Source organism: Anser brachyrhynchus, assembly GCF_964034855.1.
Source record: "Anser brachyrhynchus genome assembly, chromosome: 20".
Classification (NCBI taxonomy): Eukaryota; Metazoa; Chordata; class Aves; order Anseriformes; family Anatidae; genus Anser; species Anser brachyrhynchus.
Genome location: NC_137713.1, coordinates 690,032 through 707,305, shown reverse-complemented (window position 1 = coordinate 707,305; position 17,274 = coordinate 690,032). Strand labels below are relative to the sequence as shown.

Here is a 17,274-nt window from a genome sequence, read left to right as displayed (position 1 = left end):
AATCTGAGCCCAGGCCTAGGCCAGTTGTGCAAATTCTTCACACGAGACCACAGGCCAGAACTGTGGGTCCACCACAAAACACGAGGATTGTGAGAAAGACATTACATTGCCATTACATAGCCTGGTCTAAATTTATGGAATCATTTAAGTACATACATAGGTCGTTTCACCACTGTAACTGGTGAGGATACAGACAGCTTGCAAACTCTCGAAAAGACTTTGTAATTATGTGCATGTCCTGTATTGAAGGCTCCAGGTGGCTAAAATTAGAACTGTAGAACATGAATATTCATAAACTGTGCATGCCAAAAATCAGCTCATTGTAGCTAACCGATACTCAATAAACGAGGTACAGAGGCTGCCTCTTTATCTACATTTTGTATGTAACATATACACACTCACTTTATATACGTAGGTATACAAAAAATACGTATGTATTAGTTTGTTATACTATCTTAAATGAATACTCACAGAATGTAAGAGTAGACAAGGACTTCTTGGGCCATTGCACACAATCCCTGCTGCTGCCTGCACCACCGCATGTAAGTTATACTCACAAATATACTGACTTCTAACTTAAAAAGAATTGCAGTATTTTTCAACCCTTTCTCTCCTACGAAGGCTGCAGAATTTTTGTCACCTAATGGTTAGGAGTCATCTACAAACTGAGAACTTAATACATATTTGTAACTCATGCTTCTCTTTTTTTCTTCTTTCCCCAGCATCATCTGTCAGTTTAAGTCGCCCTTCTTATTTATCCCCAGGTGTGCTCACAGACACTGATCACATAGCCTCTCAGGCTCCGCACTGCAGGTGTAAATAACCTGCCTTGCTTTTGCCTGTTATCCCAAGTCAGCAGCTCAACAGCATTTGGCAAGACAGAGATCTTTGCCACCGCTGACCTCAGCACTGCAGCAAGTTTGCACAGCAGACACTGATGCTCACATGCTGCACTGCACCATAAGAATTTTACACAAGTATTACGCCAATCCATGCAATATGAAAATATGCATTTCTTACAAAAACAGTGTGCAAGTTTCACTTAGTCACTGATAGATGCACGGACTCTGGTCAGACACACAGAAGGAGAAAGCGAAGCACCACGTGTGTCTAGTGCTGTCCAGGTCATAAAGAAAGGTTTTTTTCCTTCCCGAAAAGACCACCTACCACTGATCACAAAGGACTTCTGACAGATTAAGACTTGCAAAACTCAACACAAAAAGATATATTTTTCCCATTCTTTCCACAACTTGATTTAGAGATTGCTCATCCTTTCCACTTCCCAAGGGATTACCTGTAAATAGAGAATACCCCAGAGTAACAGAATGTTTCAGATCCTCGTACACTGCAAGTTGCCCAGGCGGACCTCTTCATGTATTCAGACAGACAAAGCGGTGCCCTGAGTCCCGAACCCATCAGGTTCGAGAGGACAGAAGGCCCCAAAGAAGCAAGCTGCTACAGCCAGTGCAGACTTCAGACTGCATTTTACTGGGACCCCCCTGCTTTATGCCAGGTCAGGGAATGACACTAGCAACAAATCTACTGTAATCAGTCTAATTCATTTGCAACTAGGTCTGTCACAAATAGAAGCCTAGTAGTGAAAGTTAGGTTTTATTGATTTGTTTCTCCCCCTGCATCTGTTTTAATGACACATAGGAGCAGATGAAGAAAACCACACACACACAAGCAATTTCCCTGCAAGGCAAATTTTCCTACACTCAACAAGCTCTATGCTTATCATACTGAGCTTTAATTAACCAGGATATTTTGATCAGAAAAAATAAGCTATCATGCCATTAAAAGCCATGTTGATGTTCACTCCACATACATTTTTATTTTGTACTCAACAGTAGCATATTAGAAATAGAAACATGCATGCAATTCCCCCAAGCTTTCAGCTTTCTTCAGGAAGTTAAAGCTATGAGTCATAAGCAGGCAGCTAGAACAAAGCCGAGATGCTACATTTGAAGCAATTGTGTTGTTTTTTTTTAAAGGAGTTTAATACTTGAACTTTTCAAGCAAACCACTGTCATGATACACAAGCTGGAATCAAGACTCTCCATCAACTTGCAGCTACATTTTGTCTCACTGCCCACCAGGGTTCAGGTTACCCCCAGAGCAGCCCCCTTGGACCCTGACTGCTCTCATGCTCAGGCTATTGTCTTGGGAGCTCATCAACCTCCAGCTGTCCCACTGGGCTCAACCTACTTCTCTGAATACACAAGTTACTGATGCTCTGCATTCCCCCTCTCCTTCCAGAATAGCCAGTGCTGGAACCCACAGGACAAGACATCTGCAGACACTCACCCACCGCTACAACCTGTGCAAGGTCCATTATGTCAGTGAGCAATGCTCCCTGGGTGCTCAAGCTAAAAGCCCCAAAGATGACAGGCATATGGCCATGTTCCCTAACAAACAGACCCGACATAAAACATCCATACAAGCATAAGCTTACCACAAACACACTGTAACAGCACAAAAACATTAATAACTTTGGGAAGGCTTAACTTGAAAACACAAGCAATGAATGCCCCACCATCCTTCATCAAAGCCAAGATCCTGGAAAACTTTTACACGGAGGTGGGAGATAATCCCTCTAGAGAGAGGAATTTTGTGGGTATCTGTTTAAGATCTGCTTACCTCTCAAGTGCACTTGCACTCTTCTAGAGAGAGGGAGGGAAAGAAAGAAAAAAAAAGGTAAACCTGCCCAGGAAAAGAGGACACAATAGGAGAGAGAGAAATGGCTTTGCTTCCTGGAAACCAGCTGCAAGGTAAAACCTTTAAAGCAACACTTAAAAACATAAACATCATCACCAGCCTTCAAATGTAATTCAGCCATTCTGCATTGCTTTATTAATTTTCCATTAAAACCATTTCTGCTGAAACCTATTATTCACTGCTAAGACCAAGCTACTACTCTACTACAGCAACATTAACCTCCATAAAATAATTAAAGGATGGGTTTTCAGCAAGAGACCTTATGCGTCACCTCTCTGGAACTTAATGTGCCTTTCAATGGCCTTGAATATAATGAGATGTTCAAATATAGAAGGTTGAGTTACTGCTTTTTTCAGTTGTGACATTTATGCAGACAGTTGAAAAGCTGGATATTTATGGGTTACTTATAATTTACTTTTGACCCTTGTTAGTTGAGAGTAATCTTTAAGAAAGCTTCCCTTTTAATCTGATTTTTATATTAGCATTTAATTACTCTAACAAATTTGCAGATGTACAAATTAGAAAGGACCATAAGTCAGCTCTTGCCCTTTGAACCACAATGTCTTACAGAAAGGCATTTTTTTTTCAGCCTTCTTCATACTCAGACAAGCAAACATCTTTTTCCCAGCATTTGTTTTTCCTTATAGCATCTCTATTCTCAATTAACAGCTCTTAGCTCAGAAGTTTTTCTTATTGCAATACTCAGTCTGCCACTTGTACATCACTGTTTGGTTCCAATCCACCAGGTTCTCAGAAGGTGACATAACACGCACCTTCTCACAAATACAGCAACTCACACGCATGCTCAAGAAAATGCAAGAATCTTATCAGAAATTACAGAAGTTCCACACATGGGGCATAAGCATTGTAAATGGATCCAGTATGGACCAAGCCATCTGTAACAGCAGCAAAGAAAAAAAAGAGAAAGCCTGCTCTTAGTCACATAAAATGGTGTCAAACACTCCCATAAATGAAAAGAAATATGACTAAAGTACATTATTAAAATGAAATGTTTTATGCAACAGTTAAAATGCTGTGATAGGCCTAAAGATTTTTAAATGAAATTAATTCTCATTAATGCTCTCCCATTTCATCAAGCCAGACTTCCTCCCCTCTCCATTCCCTGCAGAGCTTCGTCTCAGCCCCATTTTTGGAGCCTGCTCCTCGGACCACGGCCCAAGGCTCCATCCCTTTCTGTGCCCCGCGCCAGGACCAGCCATGGAAGCAGCCCTCGCCTGGGGACCGAGCCCTCGGCACCTCCAGAAAGGCAGAGCCAGCATGGAGATGAGCAGCACAGGAAGGGGCCACGAATCTCAGAGTTACCGCTGCCCCAGGCAGAGGACAGATCCTTGGAACTAGCCAGTGGCAGGAGAGGCCAATATTTAACCTACTTTTAAAGCATAAGGACATGCCAGCGGCGTGCATCAAGCCTGCTCATTCCTGCCAGCGAAGCTAACTTCGCTTCACAGACAGCAGAGCAGGGGCCTGCTGCGGCAGTGCTGCACTGTTACGAGTGGGTTGGCAATAGATCTGGGGAACCTCAGCCAGCCGCAAGTCGCTGCGGGGACGACCTCCTTGCTACCCAAGTGCCTCCCGTACGACCAAGTTGCATGTGAGGGCATTTGCCAAGAAATCCTACAGCCCCATTCCCTGGAGAAAGCCAGGGCTGGAGTGGGTGGCATCACTTAGCCCAGCCAGAAACCATCTCCTGCCCACCCTGGGGACGCTACTCGGTATTTTGCTGAGGTTCAAGGCTCACCCAAGCCTTGGCCAGTGATCCTTCAAGTCCTGCCCTTGTGCAGCGAGTAACATCTGGCTGCCCACCTGGCTACTGCTGCAGCCTTTCAGTGGTGCCAAGTGTGGAACATCGATATTTTCAGACTGGAGATGCTATGCAATCACAAGCTCTTAAAATTATTGAAAGGGAGAATGATTTCCTCGTGTGGACCATAGTGGAGAGATTTTTCAAGGTCAGTTCTGTATCAGTGGGGTGTGTCAGAAGAAATACTGCGTAAATAGAGCACTTCCTGCAGATATGCATTGACTGGATTACAAGCAATTATCATAAAACCACTGCAGAGGCAGAACGAACGATCATAGCCTTTGTTTTTGTAAGATTGGTTGAAAGTCTGCATTAACCTGTAATGCTTCTAAAATAAAGCACTTAGCACTGCCTTAGCAAAATTACACAGCTCATTTCATAGAAGAAAATTCATGTCACAATGGATAAAAAATACAGATAGGGGAATGATTTAAAAGAAACACCTTGCTAATGACAAGAACATTTCTTTGACGAGTGGGCTTATAAAGGAGCAGTCTGAAGTAAAACTGCATCCTTCATGAAGCATCAAATATGCTGGAAAATAAGCCAAATCTTCCATGCTGACATACTCTATTAAAATGATGCTGTAGAAAATTGTTATACACATGCAGGTAGGTGTGCACATAGCCACATGCACCATCGGGGTCCCGTCCTTCAGGCAGGGACCAGGAGGTTTGGCCTTGCCTCTGGTCCCCTGGAAGGAGAAGCCAGTGTGGGGCCACCGCACTGCCTCGGGGTGTGCAGGGCTGGGACCAGCCCCAGGGCAGCCCCACGCCCCTCCACGCACTGGAGCAGTACCTGCACTGAGCAGCCTCCCAAGGGACCCAGGTACCTCTGCATTTTAGCAACTGCACTCCACCTTTTTTTTTGTTGCTGTTGTTAAACGATTGTGCAGAACACTTGTTTTCTTCGAAACTGTATTTCTTTTGCAGCCACTCGGTTAAACGGATTCCACTGTGCCTGTTTTATGCCTCTCTTCATTCCAGCAGAGACTAAATTAAGCTTTGAAGTTTAGTGAGAAATCCCAATGGCATAAGACTTCAATGTTATTTCCTGAATCTTGGAGAATTAAAAAAGGTAAAGTACAAAAGGAAAAAAAAAAAAACACTCTTCTGTTGTTTCCTACAGCTTGATTCTGAAATGACTGGCTTTGAAAATAACCTTAGTGCCTAACTTTATGCATTATTCATATATATATTAAAACATGTAAATACAGTTTTCAAAGGTTAAATAAAACTCCTTGCCTATACAGGTCACAATTATTTAGCATTTTGATAGAGCAACTTACATCATAAATACTAAATAGCAGAGAAGGGAAAAAAAGTGACCCCAAACAAACATGTATTTTTCTCCTCAATATTGAACACGTACATATCACTCAGAAATCTGCCAGACCACAAACACAGAATCATAAAAGTTGGAAAAGACCTCCAAGATCATCTAGCCCAACCTTCTTCGTACCACCAATATTACCCACAACACGCATCAGGTTGTAAGGAATAGTCCAGCAATTCGTGCCACTAAGGGGTGTGAAGGGTTAACATTGAGGCCTGGGTTTAGGCGAGAAGAGAACAAAGGGATTTCTTCAGAGAAAAACTGCTGACTTTGCACGGACCTGCAGTAACTTCTGACAGCCGGCCAAGAGACCACTAGATAAGGAGGAAGAATACGAGCCTCCCTGTCCGAGCGGCCCCCGAGAAACTAACAGAGACTGATAAGCAGGAGCACCTGGGAAGACTTCGGATTCGGGAAACCAATTATGATAACCCTGCCTCTTCTAGAAGTAGTAATGAATATGTATTAGCCTAGGAGCATCAAAACCAGCCGCCTTACGTAACAGGTGTGCGTCCTGGTGGAGCAGAGACTCCCGGCACACCCAGCGCTGTTTGCTTGCCTCTATTCATTTAATAAATTGTAAACTTTGATTGTAATCCTATTTGGGACTCAGTCATTTATAACAATTGGGGGCTCATCCGGGATGGTCTTGGTTCCTGAATTCTGACTTGATCTAGGAGGGGCGCCCCCACCATTTGGTGGCTCCTGTTCGAGTCAGGTCGGGGCTAACACCATCCTGAACCTGAATAAGGGCAAGCAAAGATTTAGATTTTTTTATGAGCTCCCTTTGCCGGCTGCAGCACTATATTTTGCCCGTAATTCTGCGCGCGAAGATCCGAACGAAGACGACGGAGTCGTAAGTATTTAAGGCGTATACCGTTCGGTTGGGTGGGATTCGGTTGCCTGTGTGTGTGTGAGAGTGTGACTGAGACGGAACGTAGTTCCGAAGCGATTGTGGAGGTCTTCTAACCGCGGTTCCGATCTCCCGCGAGGGACTTGGCCGGTGAAGGACCGAAGCGATTCCTATAGGATTCGGATTCGTGGGTGGGTGATAGGTCCTAAACCCCCTGCAAGACACTCTCACTAAGGCAACCAAGGGCTGTAGGAATTGCCACAGTAAAATTCCTAGATGGGTCAGACAAAATTGAAGACCTGGGACCAGAGAAAAGGGAGCAAATTACCAGACATACCACCAGAAAGTCCATTAGGGATAATGATTAGAAATTGGAACGATAGGGGCCCCAGAAAAGGGAAAAAGTAAATTAAAAATGGTTCAGTATTGTATGACAGAATGGCCAAAGTAGCCTTTAAGACCACATGTCTTTTGGCCCGTTTTCGGATCCTTTGAAGACTGGGTTTGCCAGGCCTTAAATATACATGTTAATTCAAAGGAACCTTTTAGCCAGGAGGAAAGTGATTATGCAGGATTATGGATCAGGATCTCACGTCCTTTTCCAGCCTCAATATTTACACTAAAAGCAGACGAGAAGTTTGACGAAGAAGAGAACAAAAAAATAAAAAAGAAAAAAAAAAAGGAAAAAGAAAAAGATGATGAATGGGAGTCATTGGATAACCTACCACCTCTATATCCTAACAATCCACCCCCGGTGGTGCATCTTGTAATCCTGTTTTGTTCTTAAATGTTTTGACTGTGTCAAGGAGGAAGGTGGGAGCATTATCTAAGTAACAGTTTAGAAGTTTGGGTATATTCGCGGTGGTGTTCGGTCAGTTTCCCAAGTATCGGGGGAGGGGGGCTGACTGATTATCAAAGTGGTAGAACGGAGAGTCACTTCTTTGGTGGTTCGGGCCTGAGCCCTGGGAATTCGGTAAGAAGGGGGAGAGCGAATTTATTTAGGCCTCAATACCTTTTTAAACCCCCATCTTGACGGATACACAGGAGTGATTCCTTGTTTTGTGTAGGCTTACTAACAAAGTGCATGAGAAAAATTAGCATTTGGCTTGAAATTCGGTCTTATTGAAATGTAAATTTTGTGGAAAAGGTGTTATTGTTTGTCTAGAAGACAGAAGGCTGAGTGCTTCAGGTGTTTTTCCGAAGTCCTGCGGATTTATGATTGGAATGGGGCTCATTAATAATCTGAAATAGTAAAGTTTGTATGTGGAAAGAAGAGTTTAATCCCAGAGGACTGGGACATTTGGGAAGAAGATTAGGAAAAGATAGTAAAAACCTGCAATAAAAAGGTTTGCGTGGAAATTGAAACAAGGGACAGTAACTAATATAAATAAATAAAAGGGAATGGGAAATCAAGGAAAAGGGGAAAATCCAAAAAAAAAGACGTCCTAAAAAAAAAAAAAAGCCTCCTTGGGTGCATAGTGGCACATTGGAAGGATATTGTTAGAAATGGGGGCACAGAAAGCAAGAGGACTTTCACTAAGTATTGCAATCAATGGTGGCCACTATATAAATTAAATGGCCACTTTATGGATCAATCGACTATAACAGTGTCTTGCAATTAATGTTTTTGAGGAGAGAAGGAAAATAGGATGAAATGTTGTATAGTGATATGTTGTTTCAGCATGTTGGAGGGAAAAGGTTTGGAATTAAGTTGGCCCCTGACTGAGCCTTTGGTGTTGGCATTAGAAAAGTACGGGCTGGAGAAAGATAAAGGAAGTGTTAAAAGGATTGTTGAAGGTGTTAAAGGTTGTGTGGCATGTAGTATTTGACAGAGCTGTTTGAAGTTGAATGAGCAGGGAAAGAGGATGTAGGAATGTTAATAGTTCCGCCTCAACCCGAGGCTGAGATCTCTAAATCGCGGGTGTGAGCTCTCTAGGGCAGGGGGACCGTGATGGGTCCGAGAGAGTTGTCGTGGAAACAGAAAAGCAGCTAACTCTTGAAACAACCTGAGTTCCTGTGTGAGCTCAGATTGCCAATGGGACCGCTCAGGGAACTTCCAACGATTGCATTCACCTGACCGACCCCCTCACTGAGACCCTAATCATCCCGGAAATTATGTAAATACCAAAATCTGGTTAAATTGGCTATTGGGAATTGAGAATCTGTTCCAAGAAGGTCCCAAAGAAACCCCTATGGAATTTATGGAATTTTTGAATTTCTGGACCAACTTTGAAATGCAATAAAAAAAAAAAAATGGACCTGGCTTAAAAAAAAAAAAAAAGAGAGAGAGAGAGGCAACTGGCTAGCCTCTTTCCAGGGCAATCAGCCCCTGATATCAGAAAGAAATTGTCTTAGGCTGCAGGACAAACTTACAACAGTCAGGAATGATGGGGACCTGGGGCATCTACCCTAGCAGGTCCACTAGTTGAAATAAAGCTAGGAAACGAAGACAGAGGCTTGAATTTTTTGTTGGTTATGGGAGCTTCTTTCTCTGTGTTAATTAGGCTGTAAATGTAATAGGAGCAACATATTCAGTGTTAAATAGTTTAAAAGGACGATTAGGAACTAAGACAACTACAATAATTGGAGCCACAGGGAAAGAGGAGGAATGGTCATTCTTACAACCCCTTGATTTGCGTTTTGGGGGTAAGGAACTAACCCATGAATTTTAGTATGTACCAGAATGCCCGATGCCACTCTTGGGACGGGATCTATTAGCCAAATTAGATGCAACAATAACCTTTGAGGATGGAGAATTAATAATGAAGGTACCTGAGTCCAAAGTAGGCCAAATCCTAATGATCAAAGATAAACCCTTTGTTAATATTCCAAGAGAAGTAGAACATGCAGTTATAGCAACAGTACGGGAAACAGATGTACCAGGGAAGTCGAAACTGGCACAACTGGTAAAGGTGGAATTAAAGGAAGGAGCCAAACCTGTTTGAATCAAACAATATCCACTTAAGATAGAAGCTAGGCACAGGAATGGTGAAAATTATTGACAAATTTCTCAAATATCAGATTCTGGAAGAATGTAAATCGGAATACAATACTCCAATTTTTCCAGTAAAGAAGCCAAATGGCGAGTATAGATTTGTACAAGATCTTAGAGCAATAAATGAAATAACAAAGGATATTCACCCAGTAGTAGCTAATCCTTACACATTGTTAACATCTGTGAAAGGGAAATATAAATGGTTTACCGTGATAGATTTAAAGGATGCCTTCTTTTGCATACCTCTTGATAAAGATAGTAGAAAATTATTTGCCTTCAAATGGGAAAACGTATTGAAGTTTTTGGACCACATATGGTAACAACCGTTTTGGAACAAAGGGGGGGGGGGGGCACTGGTTATCACCCAGCTGGATGATGAAATATCAGGCAATCCTAACTGAACAAGATGACATAACCTTGAAAACGACTAACCTGTTATATCCAGCAGTATTTCTAGGAACCGTTCCAGAAGAAGGACCGTTGGAACACAATTGTGTGGAAATAATCGAACATACACCAGCCACAAAGATTTGAAGGATGTACCCCTTGAAAGGTATTCAGTGGGAATACCACACTCCGTGGCACCCACAAAGCTCAGGGAAAGTAGAAAGGATGAATCAAACAATAAAACAACAATTGGCTAAGTTAATGATCGAGACACAGCTGCCCTGGACGAAATGCTTACCATTGGCACTTTTAAACATAAGAACTAAACCACACAGTGAGACTGGTTATCATCATATGAAATGTTATATGGTATGCCTTATTCTCAAGGGATGCCCCTAGGGAACAATGTAGTTGAGGATCATAGTATCCAGAAATACATAATTACCATTGGAAGGAGATTACAGGAGATAAGAGAAATTGGGATGATGACTCAGACACCACCTTTAGGATTTGCTATTCATAAAATACAACCAGGAGACAAGGTCTTAATAAAAACCTGGAGAGAAGAATCATTGAACCCCCGATGGGAGGGACTGTACCTTGTTTTACTTAATACTGAAACAGCTGTGAGAACAGCAGAAAGGGGTTGGACCCACGCATCCAGAATAAAAGGACCAATAACTACCGAAGCCTGGAGGGTTGAGTCCACTCCTGGGGAACTGAAACTGAGACTAAAGAGGAACTGATATCCCAGCAATGAGGTTCTGCATGAATTAAGGGCACTGGATAAAGAGGACAAGGCTGAAGGGAGGAAAGGGAGAAGGCAAGACCGGGGTAGGACCCTCCACTGCGGCGTGTATGGTCTACCGAGGGAGGCAACCCCTATGGGTATTGACCGCCGAGTGAGAGTGCCTCGACCGGACTTCTCCTACACCAAGATCAGTTTGTCCTGAGAAAAATAACATGAGAACCTTTTAAACCCATAATAAAATTGTGATTAGTTTTTCCAGGAGCTGGATCGCCCTGAAGGGCTGAATGGTAACACAAGCTCTGAAAGCGGGCCCAACCCCATGATTGAAGGCGCTTCCCACACTCTCAAGATTGGACGGCGAAAAAGGCTTATAATATGACAGGTCGCCAAAGAGAACTGAATTGTGACTGTAAGTGGAAACCCAACGTGGGAGCTTGGAAGTGTGCATATACGAGTACAAACAGGGCAGACATTGTAACAGGACCACTCGGTAACAAGGACACTCTGTATTATCACGCCCCAAAGGGTAAAGATGGTGGATGGGATGGTCATTTTCCAAACGGGACGTGGGCCATAAAGAGACATTATTGGGTGTGTGGCAAACATGCTTACAAGAGGCTACCCGGAAACTGGTCGGGAATATGCTATGTGGGGTACATAAGACCCTTGTTCTTTTTATTGTCACAAACACAAGGAAATCATTTAGGAATAAGATTATATGATGACCTGAACAGAGTAAAACGATCTATTGATACTTCCTTATCCGGGGATAGTGCCCAAAAATGGGGAAAGGATGAATGGCCTCCTGAAAGAATCATACAGCATTATGGGCCAGCTACCTGGAACCCGAATGAGTCGGTATCAGGAGCCCGAGAACCTATTTATAATTTGAACCGAATAATTAGGTCGCAAGCTATCCTCGAAGTTGTAACCAATCAAACAGCGACGACCTTGGATCTTCTGGCTGATCAATCCACTCAGATGAGGAATGCTATCTTTCAACGTAGAATGGTCTTAGACTATTTACTAGCAGAAGAAGGGGGAGTGTGTGGAAAACTGAACGATTCTAATTGTTGTTTACAAATTGATGATAATGGAAAAGTGGTTAAGCAGATAACAAAAGAAATTAAAAAGCTAGCCCACGTCCCAGTACAAACTTGGAAGGGTATGGATTGGGATTTCTTTCCATGGTTGCCCGGTGGACCATGGGTTAAAAGAATGCTATTTTTATTTTTATGTGGTGTAATGACATTATTGTTTATGCCTTGCATGATACCTTGCTTTACGTTGTTGATACGGCGGATAATAAATAGCACCCAATTTGTGATGACTTTGGGAGAGAAAAGGTGATATGTCGATAATGATGCTTAAGAAATGGACACCCCGAGAACTGACTGATGAAATCCAACTGCTACTAACAAAAGTTGAAGAAGAGACACGAATTGATGATATTAAAAAAAAAAAGGGAGGAATTGTAAGGAATAGTCCAGCAATTCGTGCCACTAAGGGGTGTGAAGGGTTAACATTGAGGCCTGGGTTTAGGCGAGAAGAGAACAAAGGGATTTCTTCAGAGAAAAACTGCTGACTTTGCACGGACCTGCAGTAACTTCTGACAGCCGGCCAAGAGACCACTAGATAAGGAGGAAGAATACGAGCCTCCCTGTCCGAGCGGCCCCCGAGAAACTAACAGAGACTGATAAGCAGGAGCACCTGGGAAGACTTCGGATTCGGGAAACCAATTATGATAACCCTGCCTCTTCTAGAAGTAGTAATGAATATGTATTAGCCTAGGAGCATCAAAACCAGCCGCCTTACGTAACAGGTGTGCGTCCTGGTGGAGCAGAGACTCCCGGCACACCCAGCGCTGTTTGCTTGCCTCTATTCATTTAATAAATTGTAAACTTTGATTGTAATCCTATTTGGGACTCAGTCATTTATAACAAGGTTTTTCAAAAAAAAAAAAAGTTAAGCATTTTAATTTTGCCTAACACTGTGTAGCTGCAGGTTTGTCATTGACTAAGGATGCAGTCTGCCAAAATGTCTACTCGCAAGTTTTTTTCTGGCATAGTAGTAGTCTGAGGGGAGCAAATAGGAGTATCATTTTAGTTTTTAGATGTAATTATGACAATTTAATCCCAATTAGAAAACAGCAAATTAAGTGCCTCTGTTTTATTACTACAACAATAAATATGATGCACCTGGAGTGGACCTATTATGCATTAGTCTGGACTAACTTAAGGCTGTGTCCTCCTCTATTGCTGACCTGATGTACCATACAAAAATCTGGAGATACTGTGAAGTTCAGACAAAATTGTCTCAAGGAGCAGATCAGGTGATGATTAAAGTAATTTCTTTTTTTTGTTGTTTTGTTTTTTAAACCATCCCCATCTGGTGGACCTGGGCTCCTGCTGCAGCCAGGCCGGGATGTTGCTGTAGGTTACGCTGCTGGCAAGCTCCTTGAAACAGAGCTACTGAAAGGTTCCCTAGAGCAAACAACATGGTCAAGCAGGCACAGTCCTTATTACCCGAAGCGCTTGTCTTACAGGATATATTGCTGGAACCTGTTCCACCAGCCGTGCCTGGAGGCATGGAAACTAGGTGAGCATCCCCACAGCCTGCAGCAAGCATAGTAACTGATACAGCACCAGTGTGCATGGCTTGCTTGAAGGAGAGATTGCACCTCAAGCTGAGAGAGACATAGCAAGCACAAACATTCCTTGCCTAAAGGGCCTTTTCCAAAAAAGTGATAGTCTTACGTATGTGCTTATTTTAATGGCTGCTGTGAGAGGCTCCAGTAAGCCTCTCACCTTTAAACCAAAAGTTCCTGTAGCAACTCACATAGCAGAAACACCATGGAACATTGGCAGTGACACACACGGGAGGAGATTTCTGTGAAGGTGTTCACTTGTAATTGCCTCAACTAGAAGAGCTTACTGGGAGATTACATGACATTAAAATTAAGCATGACTAATTTTCAGCTTCCACTATGAAATTTGATGGCCATTTTCTAACCCTTTCTATCTACAGCAACATAGTTCTCACCGGTGATCTCTAACATGTGTAAGAGAGAAGCATGCAAGAGGAACGCTAATGGCTTGCTATTAAAATCTCTATTGTCTGCAAGGGAGAATACGTACATAAACACTAAACGTGAGAGTCCATGTTTCCTACTGTACGCAAGCAAGCCAGGAACACAGTAGAAAAGCAGAGTAGTAATGGCAGGCTGCACAACATACTAGGTCCCTAAAGTCCCTGGAGTGGGTGGAGTAGTTCCCAATGCTAAATACCTATACAGTGGAGAAAAGAGACTCTGAAGTTTCATAGAAACTAAAATAAGTTGCTTTCTCAAATGTGATTGTAACAAACAAACAAAAAACAAATTACTCATCAGGGTAAGTCTTCCTCATGCTGTGACACACCAACTAGACAAATATTCTAAATACCTAACGCCTCTGCAAATTCTGTGTTCTTTGGTCGAAGATACCATTTCACCCACTGCTGTCATTACTAAACTTCTTTATCAAAGGCAGAAACAGGCCTGGGCTTTCAGCATGCATTCATTTCTTCTTAGGTTCATTCAGAAAGGAGAGAGGCAAGTTCTGCCTTTGACAACTCTTTACCAGGGGTGAACAGGATTAATCCTAATTGCCAGGGACAGAAATCCTGTTAGGCTATCCAGTCCAGCAATTTGATAGCACTGGATATTCCCCCAGGCTTCTAGCGCTTTGTTCAGGCTGTCTTCCAGTTTTGTGTTGATGCCCATAACCAGTACGTAGCACCTCAAGCTAATTGCATTGCTAAGGAATGTCAGTACATCTCACGGACCCTCTGGCTCCCTGGCGCAGGTCACTGAGGCACACTGGGCAGCGGTGTGGTGCCTCACATCAGAAGCTGACAAGAACATTTCTGGCTGCATACTCCTCCTGCCTTGTCAAAAGCTGCTTATGGAAAAAGGCAACGTGCAAAGTGTGCCAAATTAAGAAAGTAGACTGGGGGGGGAGAGAGACAGGGAATGCAACTGCTAAGTAGCATTTATAAAAAAAAAAAGCTGTTTTAGTTCAAAGTATGTTAAGTTTACAATTTCAGCTTATGGTTGTTTTAGAAATGACTGAAGGTGAAGCAACATCTTACCAGCCTCTTTTCTTGCTCAGACTAATTACTTTCATGCACACACAAATTGTCCTTTCATCTCTCATCTAAAGTAACAGCAATATGAGAAAATGAAGAAGTATAAACAAATTGAAACCTCATATTTGTTCTGGGACAGCAAACTAAGTTTTCCACTCAGATCCACGACAGCTATAAGTTCTGATTTTTTTTTTTTAACATTACAAACCCTTACAGAAATTCTATTTAGTCTCCAGATACAGAAGGTATAACAAAAATATTTTCCAAGTATCTTCTGCATTATTCTACCAAGGATTGTTGACAACGTTTTATTTGTTATTACCATAAATATGTGGCCAGTCATCGGTAGAACAGAATGTTTAACTAGTAGTGTAAAACTACCTTGTTAACCTCCTTACAGAAATTCAGGAGACCAAACAACTTAGAAAGCTTCAGAGAAGCTCTGCTGTGCCCCTGTCAAACTCATCTTCAAAATGCAGAACAAGTTCTCATCAGCTATAAAAGTATTTCAGGTTGTTTTAGGTAGAGGACTTAAACCAGAGGACTGATTTTAAAAGCATACATTTAATTAGGGCAAGTAACAATCCTGTTTGTTAAGTTTGAGACTATCTCTGTGGAAAAAATTGATAACCCAGATACCTAACGTTCAGTAAACATCACATGGCATAAGACAGGACAGAGGTGTTTGCTTTTTGTTCAATGAAATCTAGCTACCAGGGATTGATGCCTGCAGCCTGGAGCTGCAAATATTGGGAAGGCATCACAAGAAACCTCATTTCCACTGAGCCTCTACAAGAAGCTGTTAGATTATGGATGGCTTGAACTAGAGCAACCAGAATTGTTCCTCTATATATCAGAACATAAAAGTCTCGTCTATCCCATCATTATCAGTGCTGGAAGCATAGTAAATTTTTAATTTTTTTTTTAAAGTAGAATGAAAAATCAGAATGTTTTCTATTTAACTAATCTGAGAATTAATTAAAATAAAGATTAACTGTCAGTTGTGAGCATCAACAAACACATTATACTAATAACAGCTTATTACATTATTTTTCTGCTAGAATGCAATATTGATTAGAAATCCTTGGAATGGAACAAATTGAATATTTGAGCAAATTTAGTAACAACTGTTTTCTTATAAATGCAGGTGCTCATTGTTTAATTTGAAGGGAGCATGTGGGTGAGATCCAGGCGTGGGGGCCCAGTGCAGCCACAGCACTGCTGAGCAGCTGCCACCAGCCCCAGCATCCTTCCCCACACCTGATGCCCAAGCTCACCCCAGAAGCCACATGTTGAGCCCAAATGCAGGACCAGCTCCTGGCCCACCCAGGGCTGCTGCCAGCATTGCACGTCCATCGAGACGCACGGACAGCTCTCTATGCGCGGGGACTGATCCCACGAGAACATCGATGGTGCTGAGCCAATACCAAGAAAATGTGCAGAAGTAACAACAGCATCCAGAGATTAGTCACCCTCTACTGCAGACATTGAATTCACTGTACCTTGCACTTAAATTTCTGGATACCACAGCTACAACTTAATCAGTGCTGAGATCTTGGAGTAATTAGCTTATCCTAACTCAATAACACAGTTTCCAAACAGCTTGCTGAAAAATCATACCCAGCAAGAGAAGTAAATTCCACTTGTTTTGCAGTGTGTGGTAAAAAATGTCTCTGTGCTGACCATGAAGAACTCTCCTGTGCCACAACAGCATAATTTGGGCTAGATGCCCGTTTCAATCAGCATTGTTAACAGCACAGAACAGCCATCCTCTTCCAGTGGGTCTGGCTCTGGGTCTTAAAACAGTCAGCGCACACATTTAAATTAGGAACAATAGTACACACATGCTCTATAAATAATTTTCAGTGTATCACCAACATACAGAAACCTCAGAAGGCAGATAAAGACTTTGATAGTGTCCATGTTTCAAACCATTCCAACTTTCTTCATTTTTAATTTCTGTATTATTTATGCTGATTTAAAATTTACTACTACTACTAATCCGGTTGAAGATTCTTAAATTAAGTACCTGTAAGGGGGAATGGGGATGGACACTAACAGAACTATACTACCAAATACTAGATCGGCTTATCCTGCTTGAGCTATGTATAAAATACACATTTTGTTTCAAATGCACCACAAAGACCTTAAGAACACCTTTTTTGGATCCTGTCCCAAAGCTGACACATGCTGAAAATCTCCTGCTTTCAGCCTGGTGACTGCACCAGGCCCCAGAGCCCTGCAGGGTTGCAGCCCTGCTCTGCCATGCACAGTGAGAGCACGGC

General features: G+C 42.4%; 2 long non-coding RNA genes across 7 annotated transcripts in view; one reads left to right on the top strand and one right to left on the bottom strand.

The window, feature by feature from the left end:
* Positions 1-17,274, bottom strand: part of LOC308180605 — a 193,693-nt gene that overhangs the window by 162,367 nt on the left and 14,052 nt on the right. The window lies entirely within an intron of this gene.
* Positions 6,029-10,454, top strand: LOC308180863. The gene is made up of 2 exons (XR_013941222.1): positions 6,029-6,731; positions 10,169-10,454. It is a non-coding gene; the product is annotated as an uncharacterized lncRNA (long non-coding RNA).